This window comes from Phyllobates terribilis, unplaced genomic scaffold, assembly GCF_046119375.1.
Source record: "Phyllobates terribilis strain yellow unplaced genomic scaffold, ASM4611937v1 Scaffold_3__8_contigs__length_932513732, whole genome shotgun sequence".
Lineage (NCBI taxonomy): Eukaryota > Metazoa > Chordata > Amphibia > Anura > Dendrobatidae > Phyllobates > Phyllobates terribilis.
In genome coordinates this window covers 454,352,128-454,368,171 of record NW_027362763.1, presented here as the reverse complement: position 1 = coordinate 454,368,171, position 16,044 = coordinate 454,352,128, and the positions used below count along the sequence as shown (strand labels likewise).

General features: G+C 41.7%; 1 protein-coding gene across 2 annotated transcripts in view; it reads left to right on the top strand.

Moving 5' to 3' along the window:
• The first annotated feature begins 5,870 nt into the window (after positions 1 to 5,870).
• ASCC3 (activating signal cointegrator 1 complex subunit 3) overlaps positions 5,871 to 16,044 on the top strand; it is a 702,790-nt gene continuing 692,616 nt past the window's right edge. Inside the window, exon 1 of one of the 2 annotated variants that reach the window (XM_073675761.1) lies at positions 5,871 to 6,014. The gene's annotated coding sequence lies outside the window, so the exon portion shown is untranslated. The remainder of the gene's footprint in view (positions 6,015 to 16,044) is intronic. The other variant, XM_073675762.1, reaches the window with a different exon arrangement.

Here is a 16,044-nt window from a genome sequence, read left to right as displayed (position 1 = left end):
TATGTCTGCACAAGCGGTTAGAAACCGACTCAATGAGGGTGGTATGAGGGCCCGACGTCCACAGATGGGAGTTGTGCTCACAGCCCAACACCGTGCAGGACGCTTGGCATTTGCCACAGAACACCAGGATTGGCAAAGTCGCCACTGGTGCCCTGTGCTCTTCACAGATGAAAGCAGGTTCACACTGAGCACATGTGACAGATGTGACAGTCGGTAGACGCCATGGAGAGCAATCTGCTGCCTGCAACATCTTTCAGCATCACTGGTTTGGCAGTGGGTCAGTAATGGTGTGGGGTGGCATTTCTTTTGAGGGCCGCACAGCAATTCATGTGCTTGCCAGAGGTAGCCTGACTGCCATTAGGTACCGAGATGAGATCCTCAGACCCCTATTGAGACCATATGCTGGAAAGGTTGGCCCTGGGTTCCTCCTAATGCAGGACAATGCCAGACCTCATGTGGCTGGAGTGTGTCAGCAGTTCCTGCAAGATGAAGGCATTGAAGCTATGGACTGGCCCGTCCGTTCCCCAGACCTGAATCTGATTGAGCACATCTGGGACATCATGTCTCGCTCCATCCACCAACATCACGTTGCACCACAGACTGGCCAGGAGTTGGCGAATGCTTTAGTCCAGGTCTGGGAGGAGATCCCACAGGAGACCATCTGCAACCTCATCAGGAGCATGCCCAGGCATTGTAGGGAGATCATGCAGGCACGTGGAGGCCACACACAATACTGAGCCTCATTTTGACTTGTTTTAAGGACATTACATCAAAGTTGGATCAGCCTGTAGTGTGTTTTTCCACTTTAATTTTGAGGGTGACTCCAAATCCAGGCCTCCATTGGTTAATAAATTTGATTTACATTGATGATTTTTGTGTGATTTTGTTGTCAGCACATTCAACTTTCTACAGAACAAAGTCTTCAATGAGAATATTTCATTCATTCAGATCTAGGATGTGTTATTTGAGTGTTCCCTTTATTTTTTTGAGCAGTGTATATACCTATATATACCAGGATGAGAACATATATAGCAGGATGGGGGACATATATACCAGGAAGAAACCCAAGATGGGGGACATTACTACATAATGGGGGATAGAGTGCAACTAGTACTCGTATGTATGTCCTTATATGATTTAGAACATTACAAGTGGCCATACATCTGACCAGCATGCGAGGGGGGAAGGGGGCAGGTCCAAATTTTGCACCGGGACCCATCGGACTCTAGTTACGCCACTGGCACCGCGGATATGACATCAGCAATATTGCTGTGCATTCAGGGCTGGAACGCACGCCATTTGAATTGATTTCAAACACATTATTCTTGCGTAGGTGACATTGGCAATATGGCCATGCGTTCCAGGCTGGAATGTGCACCGTTTGACTAAGTGAGATTCATACTGTCCTATAAACACTTCCTGGTTTATCATTTCCTCTGTGGGTGTCTAAATAGGAGCGCCATGTTTAGAACTTTGAGCACATTATGGCATCCATATTATCCTTTACCTGATAACTGGTTCCATCCGCTGTACTCTATCAATGGGTCTTCTTTCTGGTCCCCTGATGAACCTCCTAGACTTGAGGGGAAATGTGTCAGGAATGGTTTAAAAACTTGAATGGACATGGAATATTTTATCAGATAAATGCTTGAGGATAATATTAACCTATTATAATCTTGAGAATGTCCAAATTATATGTATATGGGTTACTATATCAGATGGGTACTTTAGGCTATCTATATAACATCATCGTATTGGTATACCTTAATTATAGGTGTCGTTTGACTGTATTCTTTATTATTAGCACTATATGCAATATATCTTTTTAGAATTAATTGCTACTTATTTCCTGATTAGGGTGATATACACAAGTCTCTTCTATTTATATACATTACTTAAAGACACACATTTTGAGGGATTCTTCCTGTTGATAGTGGTGCCAACCTCTGCGGTTAGGTAGGGTTAATCTTCTAGGGTGACTGCAGGCCCTTGTTAGTATATATTATTAAATATTACATATTTCATTGTATCCTACCAATTATTGATAACTTTAATTTTGTGTCTTGAACAAATTTTTGATTCAATAAGGATTTCTTTTGCCTAGATTAATCCCTTCACCCCCAGGTAATTTTCCATTTTTCCTCCCCTTCTTCCAAGAGCCATAACTTTTTTTTTTTTTTTTTTTAATTTAAGTGATGAAAAAGAATTCAGAAATTTGTCCAAGAAAAAAATTCTGCTTTTGTCGCCATTTTCCAAGACCCGTAACATTCTCATTTTTCGGAATCTGGGGCTGGGTGAATGCTTATTCTTAGTGTCCTGAGCAGACAATTTTACTGATACCATTTTGGGGAAGATACGATGTTTCAATCGCCTCTTATTGCATTTAACTGCATTGTTGCGGGGACCAAAAAAAAGTAATTCTGGCGTTTTGATTTTTTTTCTCGTTACGCCGTTTACCGATCCATTTAATTTATCTTATATTTTGATAGATCTGGCATTTCTGAACATGGTGATACCAAACATGCATTATCTTTAATTGTTTTCTTTTTAATGGGGTAAAAGGGGGTGATTTGAACTTTTATGTTTGTTTTTTAGATTTTTTTAAACTTTTTTTTTTTCTTTTTACTGTATTTAATATTCCTTTTTCGAGACTTGAAGCAGCGATCGTCCGATTGCCTGTGCTATACATATCAGGGCTGCAGCACTGCTATACACTGTGTTCCAAATTATTATGCAAATAATATTTTCTCAGATTTTCCCAAATTACCTATATGAATTGCAGTCATTGTAATTTTCCAGTCAAATAACTATTAGAGTACAATTGAAAGGTTTTTGTACAAACTGCCTATGATAACAGTATATTTTTAAAAAAATAAAAAACTCAAACTGCACTCAAAAAGCATGTTCCAAATTATTATGCACAGCAGAGTTCTCAACCTTTTCATTTTAATAAAGAACAAAAAAATGGTCGTTTTTGAAATTATAAGCATTAGCAGGTTATTACAAACTGAAATCAAACAGTTTTCAACTCAAAACTTTATTCTAGGTGATGTAACATTTGCACATAGGACCCCTTGTTCGAAAGGAGCTTCTGAACTCTCTCGTCCATTGAATTTGTCAGGTTTTGGATGGTTTCTGCTTTAATTGTTTTGCATGAGGACAGAATACCCTCCCAGAGCTGTTGCTTAGATGTGAACTGCCTCCCGCCATCATAGACACTCCTTTTGATGATGCTCCAGAGGTTCTCAATGGGGTTGAGGTCAGGGGAGCATGGGTGCCACACCATAAGTTTGTCCCCTTTTATGCCCACAGCAGCCAGAGATGCAGATGTGTTATGTGCAGCATGAGACGAGGCATTATCATGCATGTAATGATCTCGATGGTCCAGATGGATGGAGTGGAGGATGGCGGGTTGATGGACACCCAATGCAAACACGGCTATGGCGCTAACAAGGAGGAGGTGGAGTAATGTTTTGGGCTGGAATCATGGGGAGAGAGATTGTCGGCCCTTTTAGGATCCCTGAAGGGGTAAAGATGAACTCCATAATGTATGTTGAGTTTCTCAAACAGCACTTCCTTCCATGGTTCAAGAAGAAGAACCGTGCATTCCGCAGCAAGATCATTTTCATGCATGATAATGCCCCGTCTCATGCTGCACATAACACATCTGCATCTCTGGCTGCTATGGGCATAAAAGGGGACAAACTTATGGTGTGGCACCCATGCTCCCCTGACCTCAACCCCATTGAGAACCTCTGGAGCATCATCAAAAGGAGTGTCTATGATGGCGGGAGGCAGTTCACATCTATGCAACAGCTCTGGGAGGGTATTCTGTCCTCATGCAAAACAATTAAAGCAGAAACCATCCAAAACCTGACAAATTAAATGGACGAGAGAGTTCAGAAGCTCCTTTCGAACAAGGGGTCCTATGTGCAAATGTAACATCACCTAGAATAAAGTTTTGAGTTGAAAACTGTTTGATTTCAGTTTGTAATAACCTGCTAATGCTTATAATTTCAAAAATGACCATTTTTTTGTTCTTTATTAAAATGAAAAGGTTGAAAACTCTGCTGTGCATAATAATTTGGAACATGCATTTTGAGTGCAGTTTGAGTGTTTTATTTTTAAAAAAACATACTGTTATCATAGGCAGTTTGTACAAAAGCCTTTCAATTGTACTCTAATAGTTATTAGCCTGGAAAATTACAATGACTGCAATTCATATAGGTAATTTGGGAAAATCTGAGAGAATATTATTTGCATAATAATTTGGAACACAGTGTATATAGCACAAATCATGATCTCCTATGAAAGCTGGCCAAGAGTCGGAGTTCACAGGAGGATCGTGATGACAGGCACAGGGGTTTTCAGGAGACCTCCAGCTGTCATGACAACCCATCGATGCCCCCAAGATCAAGTGACGGGCGCGCCGATGGGCAGGATCAATGACGTTCTTTATGTCTGTGCGTGTTAAATGCTGTTGACAGTGATCGACAGCAGTATTTAACCGGGTAATATCCACGGGCAGATCTCCGATCCACCCATGGCTGTTAGAGGCACTTGATGGCTGATCAAATCAGCCATTAAGCCGGGGGGGGGGGGGGAGGGGCGGGGACGCGGGCTCAGCGTCAGAGCCTGCATCTAAGTCAGGGACATGGCCGATGATGTACATGTACGGTTGTGAAGGGGTTAAAAATTGTTGCAAAAATTCACTGGTATAGCTTTAATAATTTAAAAAATTATATTTTAATGGTACTTCTTTTTGTCTTGGTTCTGCGTTGTACAAGGTCCTCAGTCATGTTTGCTGGGTCCTACTGGGATACTAGCGGTGCTTCAGAGGAGTAATACGGTATAATTTGATACCATACGAGAAGACACTATGTAAGGAGCAGACACTAGAAAACGTTAGTCGGAAACTCCTTCTGTTAGTGAAATCTCTAACAACGCGTTTCGAGGCTGACAGGCCTCTTTTTCAAGTACAAGAGCCTTGACTAATATAGAGTTTACAGCTAACACTCGCTGGTACCTGTGCCTTCCATAGTGTGTCCTTGTTCGGTATCAAATTATACTGTATTAGGATATGTGTGCACCATCAGGAATTGCTTGCAGAAATTTCTGCAGCGTTCCTGCACCTCTTGGCAGCAAAAATTCTGGGGAAAATCCGAAGCGTTTTCATGCGTATACCCTCTCCGAGACTCTGGGGGGGTCCAGAGAATAATACACTTGGTACAATCGTGCTACCAGGATCTGATTGATGGCAGCGGTTTGAGCACCATCGATCGCCCGCCAGGTCCCTTTTAAATGATGTAGTCCCAAGTGTGAAATAAAAGATAAGCCCCCTCCAGCAGAGATGTCAGCATCGGATATCCTGGACCCCGTGTAATAGTGTCATGTAAGTGCTGGGGTGAGCGCTGCAGACCATCAGCAGCTGGAGACCAACTGCAGCGCTCACAGGACATGTTATACGAGCACCAGGATTTACCGTGCTGACGCAGAGATTTTTCTTTTCTAAATAGGAATACAGCATTTCAATGGGGTTGTCAGAGTGGTGTAGAGAGCCCCTTTAAATTCCCCTGCAGTTTGTACCACCAAAGAAAACATACAGGGAATGATACTACCACCCTCCAGACTGCAGAGACCCCCGCAGCGCACTGAGCACACCACCGCCCCCTTCCACCCGCAATGCAACTATCATCGCCAGCAGCGGAACAGAAGCACAGCTAGAACGAAACTAAAGAAGCCAAGGGACGATCACGTGATCTCCTGACGTCACACGGTCCTAATGAAGACTAGGAACTTGTCGCCAGCACTCGAACACTCGTGTATGCGCGCATGGCTATGGCGTCATCAATTTGCATCGGGGTCATGGAAGCCGAGCCAGCCAATAGCAGCCCGCTTTCCTTACCTACGGCGTCATCCCAGAACTACTGGCCAATGAGCTGCGTATTACTGGCCGCGGAAGAGCGTTGTCATTGGTCAGGTGCAGCTGTCACTCATCGTCTGAGCCAGCCCAGGTGAGTGAGCGGACCGGCGCCGTGTCTGCACTGCCCGACCATACTGCTAGTGTAGTGTGTGACAGCAGGGGGATAGACGTGGTCACCCGCCATTACAGCTCGTACCTGTCACTGGCCACCTCTGATACCGGCCTGTCTGCCATACACAGGGAGCAATGTGCGCTCTCCAGCTGTGTGCCTTCTGTAGGGTTCCAGCCGTCCTGTCCTGATCTAACACAGTCATAGGCTCTATAGGTGGAATAAGATGTGCTAATGCGCCCACATTCTGCTGCTGTGAGTGCACTGATAACTGGGGAGCCTTCATACGCCAGGCTGGCACTGGGAAAGCTGGGTGACAACCACCATGGCCGTCATGACCGGGAGGTGCGTCACTCAGCTCTGCTGGACAGCAGGTGTGACACTTCTGCACTAGTGGTGTAGGTAGATGCTGTACTCCGCGGCGTAGCTAGAGTCTGACGGGCCCGGTGCAAGATTTAAACCACCCACATCCGAAATACACATTATATATATATATATCTATCTATCATAGAATGGTAGAGTTGGAGGGGACCTCCTGGGTCATCTGGTCCAACCCCCTGCTCAAAGCAGGATTCACTAAACAATCTCAGACAGATGTCTGTCCAGCCTCTGTTTGAAGACGTCCATTGAAGGAGAACTCTCCACCTCTCGGGGCAGCCTGCTCCACTCATTGATCACCCTCACTGTCAAAAAGTTTTTTCTAATATCTAATCTGTGTCTCCTCCCATTCAGCTTCATCCCATTGCTTCTAGTCTTTCCTTGTGTAAATGAGAATAAAGATGATCCTTCTACAATGTGACATCCCTTGAGATATTTGTAGACAGCTATTATGTCTCCTCTCAGTCTTCTTTTTTGCAAGCTAAACATTCCCAAATCCTGTAACCATTCCTCATAGGACTTGGTTTGCAGACCGGTCACCATTCTGGTCGCTCTTCTCTGAACTTGCTCCAGTTTGACGATGTCTTTTTTAAAATGTGCCCAAAACTGGACGCAGTATTCCAGATGAGGTCTGAACAAAGAGGAGTAAAGTCCGATAATGACTTCACGTGATTATATATATATATATATATATATATATATATATATATATATATATATATACACAGTTGTGCCTAAAAGTTTACATACCCCGGCAGAATTTTTCCTTTTTGGCCTTGTTTCAGAGAATATGAATGATAACAAAAAAAACTTTTTCTTCACTCATGGTTATTGGTTGGGTGAAGCCATTTATTGTCAAACTACTGTGTTTTTTCTCTTTTTAAATCTTAATGACAACCAAAAACATCCAAATGACCCTGATCAAAAGTTGACATACCCCAGTTCTTAATACCGTGTATTGCCCCCTCTAACATCAATGACAGCTTGAAATCTTTTGTGGTAGTTGTGGATGAGGTTCTCTAATTCTTCTTGGCAAAAATCCTCCAGTTCCTGTAAATTCCTGGGCTGTCTAGCATGAACTGCGCGCTTGAGATCTCCCCAGAGTGGCTCAATGATATTGAGGTCAGGAGACTGAGATGACCACTCCAGAACCTTCACTCTGTTCTGCTGTAGCCAATGACAGGTCGACTTGGCCTTGTGTTTTGGATTGTTGTCATGTTGGAACGTCCAAGTGCGTCCCATGCGCAGCTCCCATGCTGATGAGTGCAAATTTGCCTCCAGTATTTGCTGATAACGTGCTGCATTCTTCTTTCCTTCAACTTTTACCAAGTTTCCTGTGCCTTTGTAGCTCACACATCCCCAAAACATCAGCGATCCACCTCCATGGTTTACTGTAGGAATGGTGTTCCTTTCATCATAGGCCTTGTTGACCTCTCTCCAAATGTAACGTTTATGGTTGTGCCCAAAAAGTTGAATTTTGGTCTCATCACTCCAAATTACCTTGTTCCAGAAGTTTTGAGGCTTGTCTCTGTGCTGTTTGGTGTATTGTAGGCGAGATACTTTGTGGCATTTGTGCAGTAATGGCTTTCTTCTGGCGACTCGAGCATGCAGCCCATTTTTCTTCAAGTGCCTCCTTATTGTGCATCTTGAAACAGCCACACCACTAGTTTTCAGAGAGTCCTAAATTTCAGCTGATGTTATTTGTGGGTTTTTCTTTGCATCCCGAACAATTTTCCTGGTAGTTGTGGCCGAAATTTTTGTTGGTCTACCTGACCTTGGTTTGGTTTTTACAGAGCCCCTGATTTTCAGATTTTCCATTTGTTAATCGCAGTTTGAACGCTGCTGACTGGCATTATCAATTCCTTGGATATCTTTTTGTATCCCTTTCCTGTGTTATACAGTTCAACTACCTTTTCCCGTAGATCTGTTGACAATTCTTTTGCTTTCCCCATGACTCACAATTCAGAAACCTCAGTGGCTGGAAGAGAGATGCTAGAGTCTGTCTGGATCCCAGAAACTCACTCAGCTTTTATGTACACACACTGATTACAAGCAATCAGGTCACAGGTGAGGATGTTACCTTTAGTAGCCATTCAATCCCATTTGTGTCAAATTCTGTGCATGTTATCAGGCCAAAATCACCAAGGTATGTGAACTTTTGATCAGGGTCATTTGGATGTTTTTGGTTGTCATTAAGATTTGAAAAGAGAAAAAACAGTTGTCTGACAATAAATGGCTTCACCCAACCAATAACCCTGAGTGGGGAAAAAGTTTTTTGTTATCATTCATATTCTCTGAAACAAGGCCAAGAAAGGAAAAATTCTGCCGGGGTATGTAAACTTTTGAGCACAACTGTAATATGCGTTCCATCTTGGTATATATTTCTCTCATCCTGGCCCCCAGTGGCGAACATAAAAATAACGCTCTCCCCGTAGTCCTCCCTTTAGTGTAATGCACCCCCATAGTCCTCCATATAATATATTTCACAGCTCATAGTCATCCCTGTAGTATAATGCACAGCCCATAGTCATCTCTGTAGTATAATGCACAGCCCATAGTCATCCCTGTAGTATAATGCACAGCCTATAGTCATCCATACAGTATACTGCACAGCCCATAGTCATCCATGTAGTATAATGCACAGCTCATAGTCATCCATGTAGTATAATGCACAGCTCATAGTCATCCATGTAGTATAATGCACAGACCATAGTCATCCTTGTAGTATAATGCACAGACCATAGTCATCCTTGTAGTATAATGCACAGCCCATAGTCATCCTTGTAGTATAATGCACAGACCATAGTCATCCTTGTAGTATAATGCACAGCCCATAGTCATCCTTGTAGTATAATGCAAAGCCCATAGTCTTCCTTGTAGTATAATGCAAAGCCCATAGTCATCCTTGTAGTATAATGCATAGCCCATAGTCATCCTTGTAGTATAATGCACAGCCCATAGTCATCCTTGTAGTATAATGCACAGCCCATAGTCATCCTTGTAGTATAATGCACAGCCCATAGTCATCCTTGTAGTATAATGCACAGACCATAGTCATCCTTGTAGTATAATGCACAGCCCATAGTCATCCTTGTAGTATAATGCAAAGCCCATAGTCATCCTTGTAGTATAATGTGCAGACCATAGTCATCCTTGTAGTATAATGTGCAGACCATAGTCATCCTTGTAGTATAATGTGCAGACCATAGTCATCCTTGTAGTATAATGCGCAGACCATAGTCATCCTTGTAGTATAATGCGCAGCCCATAGTCATCCTTGTAGTATAATGCACAGCCCATAGTCATCCTTGTAGTATAATGCGCAGACCATAGTCATCCTTGTAGTATAATGCGCAGACCATAGTCATCCTTGTAGTATAATGCGCAGACCATAGTCATCCTTGTAGTATAATGCGCAGACCATAGTCATCCTTGTAGTATAATGCGCAGACCATAGTCATCCATGTAGTATAATGCACAGACCATAGTCATCCTTGTATAATGCAGAGACCATAGTCATCCATGTAGTAGTATGGCAACTGACTAAAAAAAAAAAACCTCTCCTCCCCTGCGCTCCCCTCTGCACGGCATCCTCCTGGCCGACGGGAGTGCATGACTTTTTTTTTCGACCGTTTTTTGAGCAAGTTTGCGCCAAAAAATGGTAGAAGAAGCACTAACAATATGATCAAAAGAATGGTTCTGTCAGTTTATATGGGAAAACTGCTAGATGTTCTTATGTTGAGAAAAATATACCTAGCTGCATATGTATAGCCATGCTCTGATTTATGCTGCTCGGGCTTCTTTTTGAGCGTTTTTGTCAGCATATCGGCTTCAAAACTCGACAGCATTTTATCATTGATTACTGTATTTCAAAAATCACCCGGAAAACCCCAGTAAAAAGCCACCCAAAAACGCTGAAAAACCCCACATGCAGAAAAGGAAATTGAAGGAACGCTTTGAAAATATCTACAAAACTCTGAAAAAAAATCACTTCAGATTTACAAAACTCCAGGGATAGGTAGCAATTCCTGAAGTGTCATCTGCCATCTGCACATACTCTAAGGTTTTTTTTTTTTTACATATTGAGCACTTATTTCCAGCCATAATTCTGTTTTAAAGGGCCAAAAAAACAAGTAGTCTTGCATGGCCATAGACAATAAGAGGCCACTTACAGTTGAAACCAGAAGTTTACATACACTATATAAAAAGACACATATTTGCATGTTTTTCTCAATATCTGACATGAAATCAGAATAAACCTTTCCCGTTTTAGGTCAATAAGGATTACCATAATATTTAATATTTGCCAAATGTCAGAATAATGAGAGAGAGAGAATGTTTTAAGGCATTTTTATTACTTACTGCAAAGTCAAAAGTTTACATACATTTCATTAGTATTTGTACCATTGCCCTTAAACTGAATGACTTGGGTCAAACGTTTGGGATATCCTTCCACAAGCTTCTCACAATAGTTGGTTGGAATTTGGGCCCATTTCTCCTGACAAAACTGGTGTAACTGATCCAGGTTTGTAGATCGCCTTGCTCGCACCTGCCTTTTCAGCTTTACCCATAAATTTTCAATAGGATTGAGCTCAGGGCTTTGTGATGGCCATTCCAAAACATTGACTGTGTTATCCTTAAGCCTCATTATTACCATTTTGGCAGTATGCTTCGGGTCATTGTCTATTTGGAAGACATATTTCCGCCCAAGCTTTAACTTCCTGGCTGATGTCTTGAGATGTTGCTTCAGTATTGCCGCATAATCTTCTTTTCTCATGATGCCATCTATTTTGTGAAGTGCACCAGTCCCCCCTGCAGCAAAACAACCCCACAGCATGATGCTGCCACCCCCGTGTTTCACAGTTGGGATGGTGTTTTTAGGCTTCCAAGCTTCTCCCTTTTTCCGCGAAAAGTAACGATGGTCATTATGCCCAAAAAGTTCCATTTTAGTTTCATCAGACCACAGGACATGTCTCCAAGAATTAAGGTCTTTGTTCCTGTGTGCATTTGCAAACATTAATCTGTCTTTTTTAAGTTTCTTTTGGAGTAATGGCTTCTTCCTGGCAGAGTGCCCTTTCAGCCTATGTTGATACAGTACTCTTTTTCACTGTGGATATTGACACAATCTTACCAGCTTCCGCCATGATCTTCACTAGGTCTTTTGGTTTTGTCTTTGGGTTGATATGTACATGTCGGACCAAAGCACGTTCATCTCTGGGACACAGAACCGGTCTCCTTCCTGAGCGGTATGATGGCCGGACATTCCCATCTTGCTTCTACTTGCGTATAATTGTTTGTACAGATGAAAAAGACACCTTCAGGTATTTTGAAATTTTACAGAAGGATGAGCCAGACTTGTGCAAGTCCACAATTCTCTTCCTGATATCTTGGCTGATTTCCTTAGAATTTCCTATGATGCTACACAAAGAAACAGTGTGTTTCATGTGTGCATAAAAATACATCCACAGGTGTCTCTCTAATTAACTCAGTGTTGGCAAAAAACAAATCAGAAGCTTCCAAACACATGACATCATATGGGCAGTCCAGAATTGTTTAACTGCTTCCAGACCGCCCACTGTACATAAACGTCGGCGCTGCCTGGGCTCTGTGCAGCGCCGACGTTTATGAACGGTTGGTGGTCCCGCAGCCCTCAGGACCTCCAGGGTCCTGCAAGTGCTGCGGTTGCGGTTCAGAGCGACAGCTCTGACAGGGGACATAATCGGGACCTGATTGGATCAGGTCCCAATGATGTTAACCCTTTGCTATCTTCTATATGCCGCGATCTATAGTGGTCGCGGCATTTAGAAGATAGTGAGAGGAGAGGGGGTCGTCCACTTACCTCTCCGACGGCCCCCTGATGTCTTCCAGGACCTGCCGTTGTTATGACAGCCGGAGGTCACATGAACGCCTCCGGATCTGCCATATATGGTGTCCTGCTAGGCTCAGCCTGCAGCTGAAGTCTAGCAGGAGACAGACAGTGTAAAACTGTCAGCAGAGCTTTCATGCAATGCAATACATGTCTATTGCATTGCATGAGAACAGTGATTAGAAAAAGAAAAATTAATGTCCCATACAGGGACTAAGTAAAAATGTAAAAAAAAGTCTAAAAAATGTTTTCAAACTGTTAAAAAAAATCACAAAATAAATAAAAATAAATAAATAAAATATTAAACCAATAAATCCGTATATTTATGCAAAACCAAAAAAAGTACACATATTTGGTATCGCCGCATCCGAAACAACCCGATCTATAAAACTGTCACACTAATTAACTCCTTCTGTGCACACCGTAATAAAAATAAATAAAAAACGGAGCAAAAATCTATGCTTTTTCATCATATCGCCAAACAAAAAGTGGAAAAAAATGCGATCAAAAAGCAAAATAGAAATAAAAATGGTACCGCTGAAAACGTCATCTTGTTCCGCAAAAAAAAAAGCCGCCATACAGCTCCATTAGCCGAAAAATAAAAAAGTTATAGGTCTCAGAATAAAGCGATGCAAAAAAATATTTTTTCTATGAAATTGTTTTATTGTGTAAAAGCGCCAAAACATAAAAAAAATATACAGTAAGTGTAGTATCGCTGAAGAATAATGCTGCCTTATCACTTTTACCACATGCAGAATGGCATAAAAAAAAACCTCAAAAAACAATTCCTGAATTGTTGGTTTTGGTTAATTTTACCTCCCAAAAAAACGGAATAGAAAGCGATCAAAAAATGTCACATACCCAAAAATGGTACCAATAAAATTGTCAACTCGTCCCGCAAAAAACAAGCCGTCACATGACTGTCGGCCGAAATATGGAAAAATTATAGCTCTCAAAATATGGCGATGCAAAAACTAGATTTTGCAAAAAAAAGCGTCTTTTAGTGTGTGACAGCTGTCAGTCATAAAAACCCGATATAAATCTGGTATCTCAGTAATCGCACCGACCTGAAGAATAAAGTAATCTCATCACTTATACCGCACGAGGAACGGCGTAAAAAATAAATAAAACCAATTCTTCACCCGCTACTGATTTGTTTATTATGTCTCACAAAGATCGCAGTAAGACTCGGCACACATTTATCCTGCGCTCTGCACTGAGCACTTACACCAGAGTTTCCGTGTAAATCTCTGAAATACGTGATTCAGATGGAACCCATGACGGAAGATTCCCTGTAATGAGGCAGATATAGGCCACTGTGGATGCCATCTGGCCTTTGATCCCACGGTGTCAGTTTCTTTAGGCGTGCATAAAAGTGCGGTTGGCCACAGTTTTGTGCACGTCTGAAAAAAAGGACACCGCTAAACAGAGGCCAGACGGAGTCCAGAGTAACTCTGCTGCCTCATTACAGTGAATGGATCCCGCAGGGGTTTCATCTGAATTACATCACTTGGAAATTTAGATGGAAACCCCGATGTAAGTGCTCTGCATAGAGCGCCGGATAAACAAAATGTAAAATGTTCCCAATAAAAGCTTCAACTCAGTCCTCAAAAAAAGCTAGTCCCCACTCAGGTCCGCCATCTGTTAAAAATATAAGGGACTTCCAAGTTACTGGTAGCAGAAAGGCTCTGGAAAAGCGAAATGGCCCTTGCCCCCCAAAAGAAATTCAGAAAATTTTGTGATCCCAAATCCAAATGCCTATTCTACAATAATTTGTTCTCCAATTGTCAAATAGCGCTCCGTCCCTCCCATATCTCGCCGTATGGCTAAGCGGTACGATACAGCCACATATGGGGTATTGCCACTTTTAGAAGAAATTGTGTGACACATTTCGGCACCATTTTTACCCATTGCCCTGTGTGAAAATGTAAAATCTGAGGATAAAACATTTTTTTGTAAAAATATAATTATGTTTCTTCACTGACCAATGGTATAAATTTAAAAATTAAAAAATACTCACTACTTCCCTAGATGAATTCCTTGAAAGGTGTAGTTTACAAAATGGGGTCACTTGTGGGGGTTTCTGCATGTCAGCGACTCTTCAAATGTGACATGGTGTCTGCAACCTATCCCAGCCAACATAGCGCTCCTTTCTCTTCCAAACCCTGCCGTACACCAAAGCAGTGGTTTTCCCCCACATATGAGGTATCGACATTCTCAGGAGAAATTGCACAACATATTTCATGGTGCAATTTCTCCTGTTATCCTTATGATAATGCAAAATTAGGGGATGAAAAACATTTTTTGTGGGAAAAATGTGAAAATTTTATTTTTACGGCTCAATATTATAAACTTCTGTGAAGCAGCTGGGGGTGCAAGGTGCTCACCACACATCTAGATACGTTCCCTAAGGGGTCTAGTTTCCAAAATGGTGTCACTTGTGGGGGGTTTCCACTGTTTAGGCATATTAGGGGCTCCCCAAATGCGACATGGCATCCGCTAATTATTCAAACAAATTTTACATTCAAAAAGTCAAATGGTGCTCCTTCCCTTCCGAACCCTGCAGTGTACCCAAATAGTGGTTTTCCCCCACATATGGGGTATCGGCATACTCAGGAGAAATTGCACAGCAAATTTCATGGTGCAATTTCTCCTGTTTACCTTATGATAATGCAAAATTAGGGGATGAAAAACATTTTTTGTGGGGAGAAATGTGAAAATTTTATTTTTACAGATCAATATAAACTTCTGTGAAGCACCTTGGGGTTCAAAGTGCTCACCACACATCTAGATAAGTTCCCTAAGGGGTCTAGTTTCCAAAATAGTGTCACTTGTGGGGGGTTTCCACTGTTTAGACACATCAGGAGCTCTCCAAACGCAACATGGCGTCTGCTAATTATTCAACCAAATTTTACATTCAAAAAGTCTAATGTCGCGCCTTCCCTTCCGAACCCTGCAGTGCGCCCAAACAGTGGTTTTCCCTCACATATGGGGTATCAGCGTGCTCATGAGAAATTGCACTTCAAGTTTTGTAGTCCATTTTTTCCTGGTACCCTTGTGAAAATAAAAAAATTGGGTCTAAAGTAACATTTTTGTGAAAAAAAGTTAAATGTTCATTGTTTTCTTCCACATTCCAAAAATTCCCGTGAAACACCTGAAGGGTTAATAAACTTCTTGAATGTGGTTTTGAGTACCTTGAGGGGTGCAGTTTTTAGAATGGTGTCACTTTTGGGTATTTTCTGTCATAAAGGCCCCTCAAAGTCACTTCAAATAAGATGTGGTCCGTAAAAAAATGTTTTTGTAAATTTTGTTGGAAAAATGAGAAATCGCTGGTCAACTTTTAACCCTTATAGCTTCCTAACAAAAAAAAAATTTGGTTCCAAAATTGTGCTGATTTAAAGTAGACATGTGGGAAATGTTATTTATTAACTATTTTGTGTGACATACAGTACAGACCAAAAGTTTGGACACACCTTCTCATTTAAAGATTTTTCTGTATTTTCATGTCTTTGAAAATTGTACATTCACACTGAAGGCATCATAACTATGTATTAACGCATATGGAATTATATACTTAACAAAAAAATGTGAAACAACTGAAAATATGTCTTATATTCTAGGTTCTTCAAAGTAGCCACCTTTAGCTTTGATGACTGCTTTGCACACTCTTGGCATTCTCTTGATGAGCTTCAAGAGGTAGTCACCGGAAATGGTTTTCACTTCACAGGTGTGCCCTGTCAGGTTTAATAAGTGGGATTTCTTGCCTTA